This window comes from Melanerpes formicivorus, unplaced genomic scaffold (assembly GCF_026170545.1).
Source record: "Melanerpes formicivorus ecotype bairdi unplaced genomic scaffold, bMelFor1.0.p_v2 SCAF_19, whole genome shotgun sequence".
In the NCBI taxonomy this organism is placed as follows: domain Eukaryota; kingdom Metazoa; phylum Chordata; class Aves; order Piciformes; family Picidae; genus Melanerpes; species Melanerpes formicivorus.
Window position 1 is genome coordinate 1,540,079 of NW_027142371.1, and position 13,431 is coordinate 1,553,509.

Here is a 13,431-nt window from a genome sequence, read left to right on the forward strand (position 1 = left end):
GTCATGTACACGTTTGTTGCTGTTCTAACATCTGAAATGGGTTTTTCATAAACCTTGGTCATAATCTGGGGCAAACTTTGCAGCCAGGGTGATAGAAACCTCTTCTGTTATCTGAAATATTCACACTTACCCAGAAATTCTCAGGAAATTACTTTGCAAAGTTTGAAACCATTCTCAGTGCAGAGTTCACCCTGAGACCCCAACTCATAGTGCTCCCCATAAACATGGTTCAGTATTTGTTACCTGAGCAGCAGCTGATCTTCAGTGATCTGTAGAATCACTAAATGGTAAGGATTTGAAAGGGACCTCTAGAAATCAAGTCCAACCACCCCTTGCCAAATCAGGGTCACCTAGGGCAGGTCACACAGGAGCTCATCCAGATGGGGCTTGAAAGTCTCCAGAGGAGACTCCACAACCTCTCTGGGCATCCTGCTCCAGGGCTCCAGCACCCTCACAGCAAAGAGGTTTTTCCTCATGTTAAGGTGGAGCTTCCTTCCAGTTTGTGTCCATTGCCTCTCGTCCTATCACAGGACACCACTGCAAAGAGCCTGGCCCCTTCTTCTAGACATCCACCCTTTGGAGATTTGTGAACATTAAGATTTCCCCTCAGTCTTTTCTCCAGAGTAAACAGCCCCAGGTCTCTCAGCCTTTCCTCATTAGATGTTCCAGTGCCTTCATCATCCTCACAGCCTCCTCTGGACACTGTCCAGTATATCCCCATCCCTCTTGAACTGGGAAGCCCAGAACTGGTCACAGCTGTGCTCTCACCAGGGCAGAGTAGGGCACTATTCATCCTACAGTGAACAGTGTAGGCAGAAAGACAAAGCAAGAAACCTGTACCCCTACAGCAAGTCCATGTGCATGTGACAGTGATTGATATTCAGAGTGCTGCAGGCTCACTGGCACACCTGATACCATACCAAGCAGTTGTGGAAATCAAAAGGTGCTTAAAGGAGTAGTATGGATGTTAAGAACAAGTTCTGCACCATGAGGGCAGTGAAACACTGCAACGGGTTGCCCAGAGGTGGTTGGGGACCCATCCCTGGAGATACTTAAGGTGAGGCTCAGCAGGGCTCTGGGCAGCCTGATCTAGTGAAGGATGTCCCTGCTTGCTGCACAGGGGGCTGGACTGGATGACCTTTTGAAGTCCCTTCCAATCCAGACCATTCTGTGTTTCTGTGATATCTGTTGCCCTGAGGTTCTGTTCACCTCAGTCTTGCTTTTACTGGTGTACATCACCAACAACCTATTGGTCACTGCTCTGCAGCACTGGCTTGCAGCAGACAGCTTTGACAGTTTCCCAAGCACTTGTCAGAGACACCAAAGTTGTATCCCTGGCAGACTGCACTTTCTGCACACCTGCCCCTGCCAACAGGTAAAATGGGAGGGAGGCTTCCCAGCAGCTCCATGTTACACAGTGTGAGCTAAGGGCAAGAAAATGCTCCAAACGTGCCTTGCCTTAGGTGTCAGCCCACAGCCTCCCCAGCAAGCCCCTCATCAGTTTGTCAATGTTCTCATGCACTAAGCCCCAGCAACCCATAAGATGTCCTGCCTAAATGAATGAGCAAGGCCAGAACAAAGACACCAGTTCACAGAATTCCCACTAACTTCATCTCAGGGCATGCTTCCCTGTGCAGGCTGAAAGGGAGCAGCAGCAGATTATAGCTCCTGCCGAGCAGAGGGTGGCTGGAGCTGACTCTTGAATGAGGACCGAGCAGCTCCACCTAGTGTGAAGGTGCTCCACCAGTTGGCAAAATATTCTGCCCTGGTTTTAAGTGCATAAGGAGCGTTTAAAGATGAGTCATACTAGCAGCATGGGGTTTCCTGATCCTCTGCTCTAATACCTCTAGCACTGTGTACTACAACAGTCCAGCCAGGAGAAGGAGCTAATCTGCAGCTCTCCCTGTATGCCTCTGCAGAGCTGTTCTGTGGTTCTGGAGCACCATTCCTATATGGGGACAGGCTGGGAGAGTTGGGTCTTTTCAGTCTGGAGAAAAGAAGGAGGCTCTGGGGAGACCTTATAGTGGCCTTCTAGTACTTGAAGTGGGCTACAAGAAAGCTGGGGAGGGACTTTTGACAGGGGCTTGTAGTGATAGAACAAAGGACAATGACTGAGATGGAAGAGGGGAGTTTGAGACTGCAGATGAGAAAGAAATTCTTTGGAGCAAGGGTGGTGATGCACTGGAACAGGTTGCCCTGGGAGGTTGTGGATGTCCCCTCCCTGAAGGTGTTCAAGGTTGGATGGGGCCTTGGGCAACCTGGGCTAGTAGAAGTGTCCCTGCCCATGGCAAGGGGTTTGGAACTAGATGCTCTTTAATGTCTCTTCCAACCCAAACCGTTCTATGCCCTAATGTATAAGTAGTCAGTGCCTTGACTCCTCATGTACACCTTGGTCCTGTCACTGTTGCTGTCATGGGTGGGTTTGCGACACCAGATGGCACAAGATAGGCTCAAAATGAAGGGAATAGGATGTAGAGAAGAAGGAGGAACAGGAAAATGAACAGCAAAGCACAAACCTCCACTAGCTAACAGAGCAGATGAAACAACAACAGGATGTTTTTCATGTTATACATCCTGTCACAGTTTCAGCTACTGCAGTGGTTCAAGTAGGGAAGTTCTGGGCTGCAAATGTAAATGACTCAGAGTCAGTGACAAGCTGTGAGACTCTGGAAGGGGGGAAAGCCACTTGAGAATATGACATTTCTTTAGAACTATATTTTTTACTGGCATGCCTAGGAAGATTTCATAGAGCCATAGAGTCATGGAATGGTTTGGGTTGGAATCCACTGCTTCCCTTGGGAGATGATTCCAATCTCTGGCAGTGCTCATGGGGAAACATTTTCTTCTGGAGTGCAATGGGAATGTCCCCAGCAGTAACTTGTCCCCATCACCTCTTGTCTTTGCCATGGGGCTCCTTATCAAAAGGGAGTCTCCATTCTCTTGATAGCCACCCTTTAGGTACTGGCCCATAGAATCATAGAATAGTAAGAGCTGGAAAGGACCTCAAGGATCAGATAGTTCCAACCCCCCTGCCATGGCCAGGGACACCTCACACTCCAGCAGGTTGCTCACAGCCACATCCAGCCTGGCTGCAAACACCTCCAGGCAGGAGGCTTCCACCACCTCCCTGGGCAACCTGTGCCAGGCTCTCACCACCCTCATGGGGAACAAATTCTTCCTAACATCCAAGCTGAATCTACCCACTTCTAGTTGTTTGGGGTTTTTTTTCATCCCCCCCAGTCCTATCCCTCCCTGACACCCTCAAAAGTCCCTCCCCACCTTTCATGTAGCCCCCTTCAGATACTGAAAGGCCACAAGAAAGTATCCTCAGAGCCTCCTTTTCTCCAGACTGAATAGTCCCAAGTCTCTCAGTCTGTTCTCATAGCTGAGCAGCTCCAGCCCTCTGCTCATCCTTGTGGCCCTTCTCTGGACACCTTCCAGCATCTCCAGATCCTTCCTGTGGTAATAAGGTCTCCCCTAAGCCTTCTCTTCTCAAGGCTGAATAAACCCCATACCTATAAAAAGCAGACAGTGATTTCACTTTCCCACAAACTTACACACACACTGCAAAACCAAATCCATGTCTGCCTGTGGTGCACTATGGTATAGTGGTGGCAGCACTCAGAAGCCCTCTAAACCAGAGAACTAATGTTATTTTTACCTTGCAGAGAGGTTTGATGAGGGGTGAGGAAGTATCCCCATTGCACCCTCAGCAAGTCTGCAGATGATGCCAAGCTGAGGGGTGTGGTTCATAAGACTGAAGGACAGGATGGATGCCATCCAGAGAAACCTGGACAGGCTGGAGAGGTGGCTGAGGAGAATCTCATGAAGGCAAAGTGCAGACTGAGAGCAGCCCTGCAGATAAGGGCTTGGGGGTGCTGGTGGGTGAGAAGCTGGAGAGGAGCCAGCAATGGGCACTGGCAGCACAGAAGGCTAATGGCAGCCTGGGCTGCATCAAAAGCAGTGTGGCAGGAGATGGAGAGAAGGGATCCTGCCCGTCTGCTGTGCTCTGGGGAGATCTCACCTGGAGCACTGTGTCCAGCTCTGTGGCCCTCAACACAAGAAGGATATAAACCTGCTGGAGCAAGCCCAGAGGAGGACTGAAGCACTTCTATGAAGACACACAGAGAGATTTGGGGCTGTTCAGTCTTGTGAAGGCTTCAGGGGGACCTTACAGCTATATTTCAGTATCTGAAAAGGACCTACAGGAAGGCTGGGGAGGGACTGTTTAAGAGGGCTTGGAGTGACAGGCCGAGGGGCAGTGGTTTGGAACTGGGGCAGGGGAGTTTTATGCTGGACATCAGGAGGAAGTTCTTTACAATGAGAGTGGTGAAATACTGGAACAGAAATGTGGTGAAAGCCCCATCCTTCGAGATACTCAAGGTCAAACTTTGCAAGGGCTCTGAGCAACCTGATCTCTTTGGAGATGTCCCTGATGACTGCAGGAGCATTGGACAAGATGACCTTTGAGGGTCCCTTCCACCCCAAAGTATTCTGTGATTCTGTGAATGATGCAGATGAAAGAGATGTTGCAGAGGTTTCAGAGGTGCCTTAGACTTCTTTCTTTTTCCCAAGGAAAAGGCTTTAAAATTCATAGCACTCAACAAGATGAGTTCTTCAAAGCCTGGACTGACTTCCTTTGAACACTTCTGTGCAGGGCAGAAGTCATTTAGGAATCAACAATTGTAACTGAGCTGCACACTGTTCTCCCAGTGAATAGAAAAGATCCTGAAGAGAAACTGGCCATCCTCTGGAGAGGAACGTGGAGCAGTTTCAACTTCCAGTTACATTTGTGTCTCACCTCTTCTGACACTCATAATGGAAAGAGCTAGCTCAGCAAGGCCTCCCAGCTGCCTGTGGGGCTTCATAAGACACCAGGTTCTAAAACGGTTCTAATTGATGATTGGAGAGGACAGCCTTACCTTACATTTCTGTTGGAAACAGTAATTTGTTTGGTGATCAACAGGGGAACAAAATCTTCCAAGTGTAGCTCCTTCCAGCAGCTCTTGCTCTTGTATAAGGAACCTTATGAAATGCAGTTTTATAAGCAGAAGTATCAGTTTACAATCAAACGTGCTTAAGTAACAGGCTGAGGGTATGGGAGGACACAGGGTGCCCTGTACCATAAAGGACATGCATTTAGAGTTCTCCAAGCTGCTGTTAACTGGAGAGAAGCAGATAGCTGTTTAATGTCTTTAGGCTGGAGGTGAGGAGAGAGCTCTTCACAGAGAGACTTGTTAGCCGTTGGACTGGGCTGCCCAGGGAGGTGGTGGAGTCACCGTCCCTGGAGGTGTTCAAGAGGGGATTGGACATGGCACTTGGTGCCATGGTTTAGTAGTCATGAGGTGCTGGGTGACAGGTTGGACTTGATGATCTCTGAGGTCTTTTTCAACCTTATTGGCTCTATGCATAATTGCTGCCCCAGCCAGCTCCAGCCACTCTGTGCAGTGGGGCAGGGACGGTGATTGATGATCCAGTTAGATCATTTCATGGTATATAAATGCCACAAGGTGCCTCATGAAGGTTGTAGCAGTGATGCTCATCACAGACATCTTCTAAGTGCTTTGCTCTGTAGCTTTACAGCTTATGAGGGCCCCAGCCAGCAGCTGAGGGTTGCAGCAGCCTTATTGCATGGATGCTGGATGACTCATGCTGCTAATTTAGCTTAGCAGGGGTCCCATGTGAGCTAGAGCCCTTGCTGGTTGTGTCTTAGATTGGCTTTTAATACAGGGCTGCTACAGGTAGCATAGACATACTTAGAGTACTCTCAAAGATGTTACAGCTCATCATTAAGGTTGGAAAAGACATCTAAGGTCATCAAGTCCAACCATAACCCAGCTACCATGACCACTAAACTGTATCCTGAAGTGTCACATCTACAGCTTCTTGAACACCTCCAGGTATTCCACTACCTCCCTGGGCAGCCTGTTTCAATGCCTGACCACTCTTGCAGCAAAGAAATTTTTCCTACTGTCCATGCTAAACCTCCCCTGGTACAGTTTCAAGCCATTTCCCTCTTATCCTATCCCTGGGAGAAGAGACCAATACCAGATCCACTCCAATCTGCTTTCAGGGAGTTGTAGAGAGCCATAAGATCTTCTCTCAGCCTTCTCTTCTCCAGATGAAGCACCCCCAGTTCACTCTGCTGCTCCTCATATGATGCCCTCCAAACCCCTCCCCAGCCTCAGTGTTCTTCTCTGGACACACTCCTGGATCTTGACATCTTTCTTCTACTATGGCATCCAGAACTGAAACCAGTAGTCAAGGTGTGGCCTCACCAGGTGTGAGTACAGAGGTACAATCACTTCCCTGCTCCTGCTGGCCACACCATTGCTGATCCAGGCCAGGATGCTGGTGGCCTTCTTGGCCACCTGGGCACACCCTGGCACATGTTCAGCAGCTGTCAACCAGCACCCCCAGGTCCTTTTCTGCTGGAGACTTTCCAGACACTCTGCCCCAAGGCTGCTCATGCTGCAAGTGAACTCTCCCTCCCTGCCTCAAGCATAAAGTGAGAGATGCATTGCCTCATGTGCTAGCCTGAAGTCCTTCCCAATGTGATTTCCTGCTCACTGTCACCTAGTGCAGCAGTGCAGAATAATGCCTCTGGGATCTGGTTCAGTTAATGCTATCTCCATCCACAGTGACATTTCTAATTCTGTAGCAAGCATTAGCATTGTGATGGCAATTGCTCTTGTCCCAGTGAGATTATGTTCAACACATCCCAGATTCACTGCAGCTACCTTTCTGTACTCCAAGCTCAAGAGGAACAAGTGAGCCATGCCCTTGAAGTGGCAGCAGGCTGGGTGCCACTGCTGGAGCTGGTATTCGGCATCAGGGCAGATGGGGCTCTGAGCAACCTGATTCTGCGCTTTTGCAGCCATAGGATTCTCTTCTCTGCAGTAAAGGTTTCTGCACTTCACCAGCTCCTGATTTTGTGTTTATGGTACCATCCACTCCCCATCATTAACTGTCCAACAGAGGGCAGAGGGAGCCTTCGTTTTGACTCCTCTGTGAATGAGGGCAGCAGCATTCCAGTAAGTTTGGTGTGATCTTGATGGTACCTTTTGAGAGGAGCAGGGGTAGTCCAAGGGTTAAAAGGAAGCTATGTTTTCGTTGCAAGAATACTGGGAATGATTTACTTGTGAGCAGGCTGTCTGTACACACTGAAGCCAGAGCCAGAAGATAATAACTGAACTGGTAGGAAGGGGAGTTTCAACTAATTTTTACCTCTTGCCACTTAATTTCCCTTATACCTTCAATATGTGAAAAAACACAGGTTTTGTTCCTTAGAGGAACCCTGGGGCCAGCCTGTTACACAAGAGGCTGGGTCAGATGCCAAGAGCCTGAGGCTCTGAGCTGGTGGTAAATCAGTGCAACATCATCTTCTCCTCCCTCTCGCAGCTGTAGCAAGCATGAGCATAACTTGAACTGTGGACCAAGCCTTGCAGAGCAAGTTTAACCAAGTGAATTCTCCCTTAATCCAGTCTGGGAAATAATGAGCACTGCACCTGGTATGTGATGGGACTGGTACAGCAACCTTCCTGCTCCTTGCTGTTACTCATTTTAAGTTTGTGATTCAGCTGCCCAGTTACTTAGTGCACACTGAGCAGAAGAAAGGCTGGACAGAGCCAGGCTCTGCTCAGGAGTGTCCAGTGACAGGACAAGGGGCAATGGGTGCAAGCTGCAGCAGAGGAGGTTCCATGTGAACGTAAGGGAAAACCTCTTCACTGTAAGGGTGCTGGAGCCCTGGAGCAGGCTGCCCAGAGAGGTTGTGGAGTCTCTTCTGGAGGCATTGAAAAACTTCCTGGATGTGTTCCTGTGTGACCTGCTCTAGGCGATCCTGCTCTGCCAGGGGGATTTGGACTTAATGATCATTTGAGGTTCCCTCCAATCCCTGCCACTCTGTGATTCTGTGTTTCTGTGAAATGGTGAATGAGCACCATCAGCACTCAGCAAGGGAGATCCAAAGCCTGGGCCTGTAAGCTGCCTTGCAGTCCAAGACCAGAGATTTAGTTCAGAGCTCTTGTTCAAAAGTATAATGCTGCAGCTCCAAGGCACAGACAGACCTGCACACAACTTGACCTCTCACTTAACAGCCTTGATGGCTTGGGTGGCTTTGCTTATTGCAGTGGAGGTCATTGGAGTATCCTGGTACAAAGAACTGCATAAGGTAAGGAAAGTACAGACCCCTGAAGCTGAGAAAGATGTTCAAAGAACTCAAAAGTACAGACCCCTGAAGCTGAGAGAGACTTTCAAAGAACTCACAAGGAACAGCAGTCCATTAGCTTTATTTGGCTTTGGCTCAAGCCCCAGACATTTCAATTGGATCTTCTCTCTTTGCATTAGTTTTGACACTGCCTTTATGAGCATCTGCTCTGCTCAGAAACACAAGCTGATGTATACCAGAGCAATTTGCAAGGAGGTAAACCACTTAGGGGATGAATCAGCCTTTCTGATGTAGATAATTTACGACTGTATAAATGAGGGAGGTTATCAGGGTGGGACAGGAATAAACCTAGCTCTACACAAGAAAAAGGCTGCCTCTCTACTAGCATCTACATTTCAAAAGCTTTTCTCCCTCTCTGGAGATATGAAAGACCTGCCTGGATGTGTTCCAGTGTGATCTGCTCTAGGTGATGCTGCTCTGTCGGGGGGGTTGGACTGGATGATCTTTCAAGGTCCTTTCCAGCCCCTAAACATTCTGTGATCCTGTGATTTTCAGGAGCCTAGTAGAAGCAGGCATCCCACTCACACTGGCACCAACCCAATGCATGTGCCCCTGTCCTTTAAGAGTCCCAGATGCAGCATGCTGAGAGCAAAGCTGTAACTGGGATCCCAGTGGTGCCTGTGGGTCCCCTGCATTTCCACCATGCTGCCTCACCACGCTGCTCCCAGCTGACCTGAAAGCTGCTTGTAAAGTCTGTGCAGGCAAGAGCCTGAATGAGCCATCAGTTAAAAATTGCACAGTGTGCTTCCCCTACCCCAGCACCAGCAGGCTGTGTCTTCTTCTGCAAACTCCCCAGACTTATGGTGTCATGTTCTTCAGGCTCAGGGAAAAACAATGTTCAGCCTTTTGTGTGGGGAAGAGAGGAACATTTGTCCCAGTGCCTTGTCCATCCTACCTATCTTGGTTGTGTCATTTCCGTTCTCCAGACACCTAATCACTCCTTCCCAGTTCTCTGATTATGCACTGTGGAGCAATTGAGTAATAAAATACTTCATTAAATAGTCTCATGTCTTTGTTTCACCCTTCAATTAGATTACTCCTAAGTAATAATAGTTTCTCACCAATTTGAGGGGTTTGTACATTCCTTCTCCAGATGACAGGAAGTAATTTATCTTTTCCTACTGATACTTTTCTAAAGCCCAAGTGAAGTGGATCAATTCTGATCTAAAAGTCAATTAGAAATAGATACAGTGACATAGGGCAGATTTAGACTGGATATTAGAAAGGAATTCTTTCCTCTGAGGGGGGGGAGACACTGGCACAGGGTGCCCAGGGAGGCTGTGGATGCCTTCTCCCTGGAGGTGTTCAAGGCCAGGCTGGATGAAGCCTTGAGCAACCTGGGCTGGTGGGAGGTGTCCCTGCCCATGGCAGGGGGTTGGAACTGCATGATCTTTGGGGTCCCTTCCAACCCAAAGCATTCTCTGATTCTATGATAGCACTGTTATATTCATGAGTGAAATCACAGAATTTTAGGGGCTGGAAGGGACCTCCAAAGCTTATCCAGTCCAACCCCCCTGTCAGAGAGGGTCACCTAGAGTACATCACACAGGAACATAACCAGGCAGGTTTTGAATCTCTCCAGAGAGTGAGACTCCACAACCCCCCTGGGCAGCCTGTTCCAGGGCTCTGTCACCCTCACAGGGAAAAAAGTCTTCCTCATGTTTCTATGGAACATCCTCTGCCTCAGCTTCCACCACTGCCCCTTGTGCTGGCATTGGGCAGCACCCAGCAGAGCCTGGCTCCAGCCTCTTGGCACTCACTCTGCACATCTTTATCAACATGAATGAGGTCACCCTCAGGCTCCTCCTCTCTAAGCTGAAGAGCCCTCAGCTCCCTCAGGCTCTCTTCATATTGGAAATCATGAATTCAGACTCTGCTAGCAAAGCAGTACAACAAAAATCCTCTCTTTAAGGATGACAGTTGCAAGGTGTAAGACTGATTTCAAAACAGAAAGCATTTGCTGCAATAATTACCTAGTAAATAAAAAGCTCCAGAAGACTCAGTTACAAGTTACTTGTGTCTTATAAAGTGCTTTGAAATCCAGTCATTAAATATATATGTACATGTCTGTGAAAACAAAGTATTCCTGCAGTTCTAAATCAGCAACTTTACAAAGCCTTAAGTCAGACAGAAGTGGTGAAGGTTTAAAAAAGCTTTATGGGTGCTGATGCCATCTGATGACTATTTGGCTGCCACTGTCACCAAGAGCAAGTTTGATAACCTGTATGGCTGCAGAGAGTCCCTGATTGATGGCATCAAGCGTGCTACAGACGTGATGATCGCCGGCAAGGTGGCGGTGGTGGCAGGTTATGGGGACGTGGGCAAGGGCTGCGCTCAGGCCCTGCGCAGCTTTGGAGCCAGAGTCATCATCACTGAGATTGACCCTATCAATGCCTTGCAGGCAGCCATGGAAGGTGAGAACTGGGGACATGTTGTTGGGAGCAGTTGTTGATCAGTTAGAGGGCAGAAGGGCTCTGCAGAGGGACCTCGACCGACTGGACAACTGGGCAGAGCCCAACAGGATGGCATTCAACAAGTCCAAGTGCCAGGGGCTGCACTTTGGCCACAACAACCCCAGGCAGAGCTACAGGCAGGGGTCAGAGTGGCTGGAGAGCTGCCAAACAGAAAGGGACCTGGGGGTGCTGATTGACAGCTGCCTAAACATGAGCCAGCAGTGTGCCCAGGTGGCCAAGAAGGCCAATGGCAGCCTGGCCTGTACCAGGATCAGTGTGGCCAGCAGGAGCAGGGAAGTCATTGTGCCCTGTGCTCAGCAGTAGTTAGGCCACACCATGAGTCCTGTGTCCAGTTCTGGGCTCCTCAGTTTAAGAAGGACACTGAGAGACTTGAAGGTGTCCAGAGAAGGGCAACAAGGCTGGGGAGGGGTCTGGAGCACAGCCCTGTGAGGAGAGGCTGAGGGAGCTGGGGTTGCTTAGCCTGGAGAAGAGGAGGCTCAGGGGAGACCTTCTTGCTCTCTGCTACTCCCTGAAGGCAGGTTGTAGCCAGGTGGGGGTTGGTCTCTTCTCCCAGGCAACCAGCACCAGAACAAGAGGACACAGTCTCAAGCTACACCAGGAGAGGTTTAGGCTGGAGGTGAGGAGAAAGTTCTTCACTGAGAGAGTTGTTGGCTATTGGAATGTGCTGCCCAGGGAGGTGGTGGAGTCCCCATCCCTGGAGGTGTTCAAGAGGGGCTTGGATGTGGTACTTGGTGCCATGGTTTAGTCATGAGGTCTGTGATGACAGGTTGGACTTGATGATCTTTGAGGTCTCTTCCAACCTCGGTGATACTTTGATACTTTGATACTGTGTGGTACTGGCTTGGGGCCTGTCTCTTCAGGACCAGGACCAGCTTATGTTGTTGACTTAGACACATTACAGCATAGGGGTTGACCTGCTGAAGAGTAGCTCCACAGAGAAGAACCTTGGAATTATCCATGGGACAGAAATGTGCCCTGGTGGCCAAGAAGGTCGATGGTATACTCAGGTGCATTAAAAAGAGGGTGGCCAGGGGTTCTCCTCCATCTCTACTGATCCATAGTTAGACCACATCTGAAATACTCTGCACAGTTCCGGCCTCCCTAGTTCAAGAGGGACAGGGAACTACTGGAGGGAGCTCAATGGATCCCTCTATCCCTCTATAGAGCTATAAGGATGATGAAGGGACTGGAACATCTCTCTGATGAGGAAAGACTGAGACACCTGGGCTGTCAGTCTGGAGAGGAGAAGGCTGAGAGGAGACCTCATCATTGTCTACAAATACCTGAGGGGTGGCTGTCAGGAGGATGGAGCCAAGCTCTTTGCAGTTATGCCCAGTGACAGGACGAGTGGCAATGGGTGTAAAACTCAGTCACAGGAAATTCCATCTCAACATGAGAAAAAACTTACTGTGAGGGTGCTGGATTCTTGGAGCAGGCTGCCCAGAGAGGCTTGGAGTCTCCTTCTCTGGAGATCTTCAAAACCTGCCTGGATGTGTTCCTGTGTGACCTGCCCTAGGTGACCCTGCTTGGCAGGGAGGTTGGACTCGATGATTTCTGGAGATCCCTTCCAACCACTACCATTCTGTGATTCCGTGATTAGCAGACTGAGAGCCTAAATGAAGGTGGATGGAAATCCTGGGAAACTCAACAAAGACAAACATGGGTAGTTAAAGATGGCTCTGTGTTTGAGGGGAATAACCCAAATTCAGCAGGGCATGGGGCTGATTGCCTAGAAAGCAATTTGGTGGAAGAGGTGCTGGGGGCCTGGGAAAGAGTAGGAGTGCCGTGTGACAAAGAAGAGCAACTGAATCCTGGGCTGTGTCATCAAGAGTGCAACCAGCAGGGCAAGATAAGGGAGCCTTGCCCTTTATTCTACAGTCCTAAGAGCACATCTGCTAGTGCTGGGTCCAGTTTGACTTCCCTGTATAAAACAGGCACAGAGGTACCAGAGTTCAGGGGAGGTGACCCAAATGAGCAGGGGTGGAGCACAGGACATATGAAGAAATGCTGTGAGACATGGTTGTGTTCAGACTAGAGAAGACAAAGAGGGTCTTACTGCTGTCTACAACTGCCTAATGGGAGGGTGTAAAGAAGATGGAGCCATACTCTTTGCAGAGGTGCACAGGGACAGAATGAGGGACAAGAAGTCTAAGTTCCTACAAATAAAATACCAATTAGATATAAAGAAAAAAAACCATCATTATGCAGATCACCAAACTCAACCAGGGCATGAAGGTGCTGTGATCTTCTGCTTGAAGATATTAGTCTCTCCACTGTGCAGCCTTCATAAATTCATAGAGTGCACTGGGAAGGGACCTTTAATGGTCACCTAGTCCAATCCCCCTGCAGGGACATCCCCAACGAGATCAGGTTGCTCAGAGCCTCATCAGGCTTGACCTTGATGGTTCTCTGAGCCCTTGAGACACCAGGGATGGAGCCTCCCTGGGCAGCCTCTTCCAGTGTTTCACCACCCTCACAGTAAAGAACTTCTTCCTAATGTCCAATCTAAACCTACCTTGCTCTAGTTTAAAACCAGCGGTGAGACACTGGAACAGGTTGCCCGGGGAAGTTGTGCTTCCTCCTCTCTGGAAGTGCTCAAGGCCAGGTTGGACAGGGCCTTGAGCAACCTGGGCTAGTAGGAGGTTGGAATGAGATGATTTTCAAGGTCCCTTCCAACCCAAGCCATTTGATGGTTATGATTCCATGAAAAGTTCATCCTGCCTGAGTATC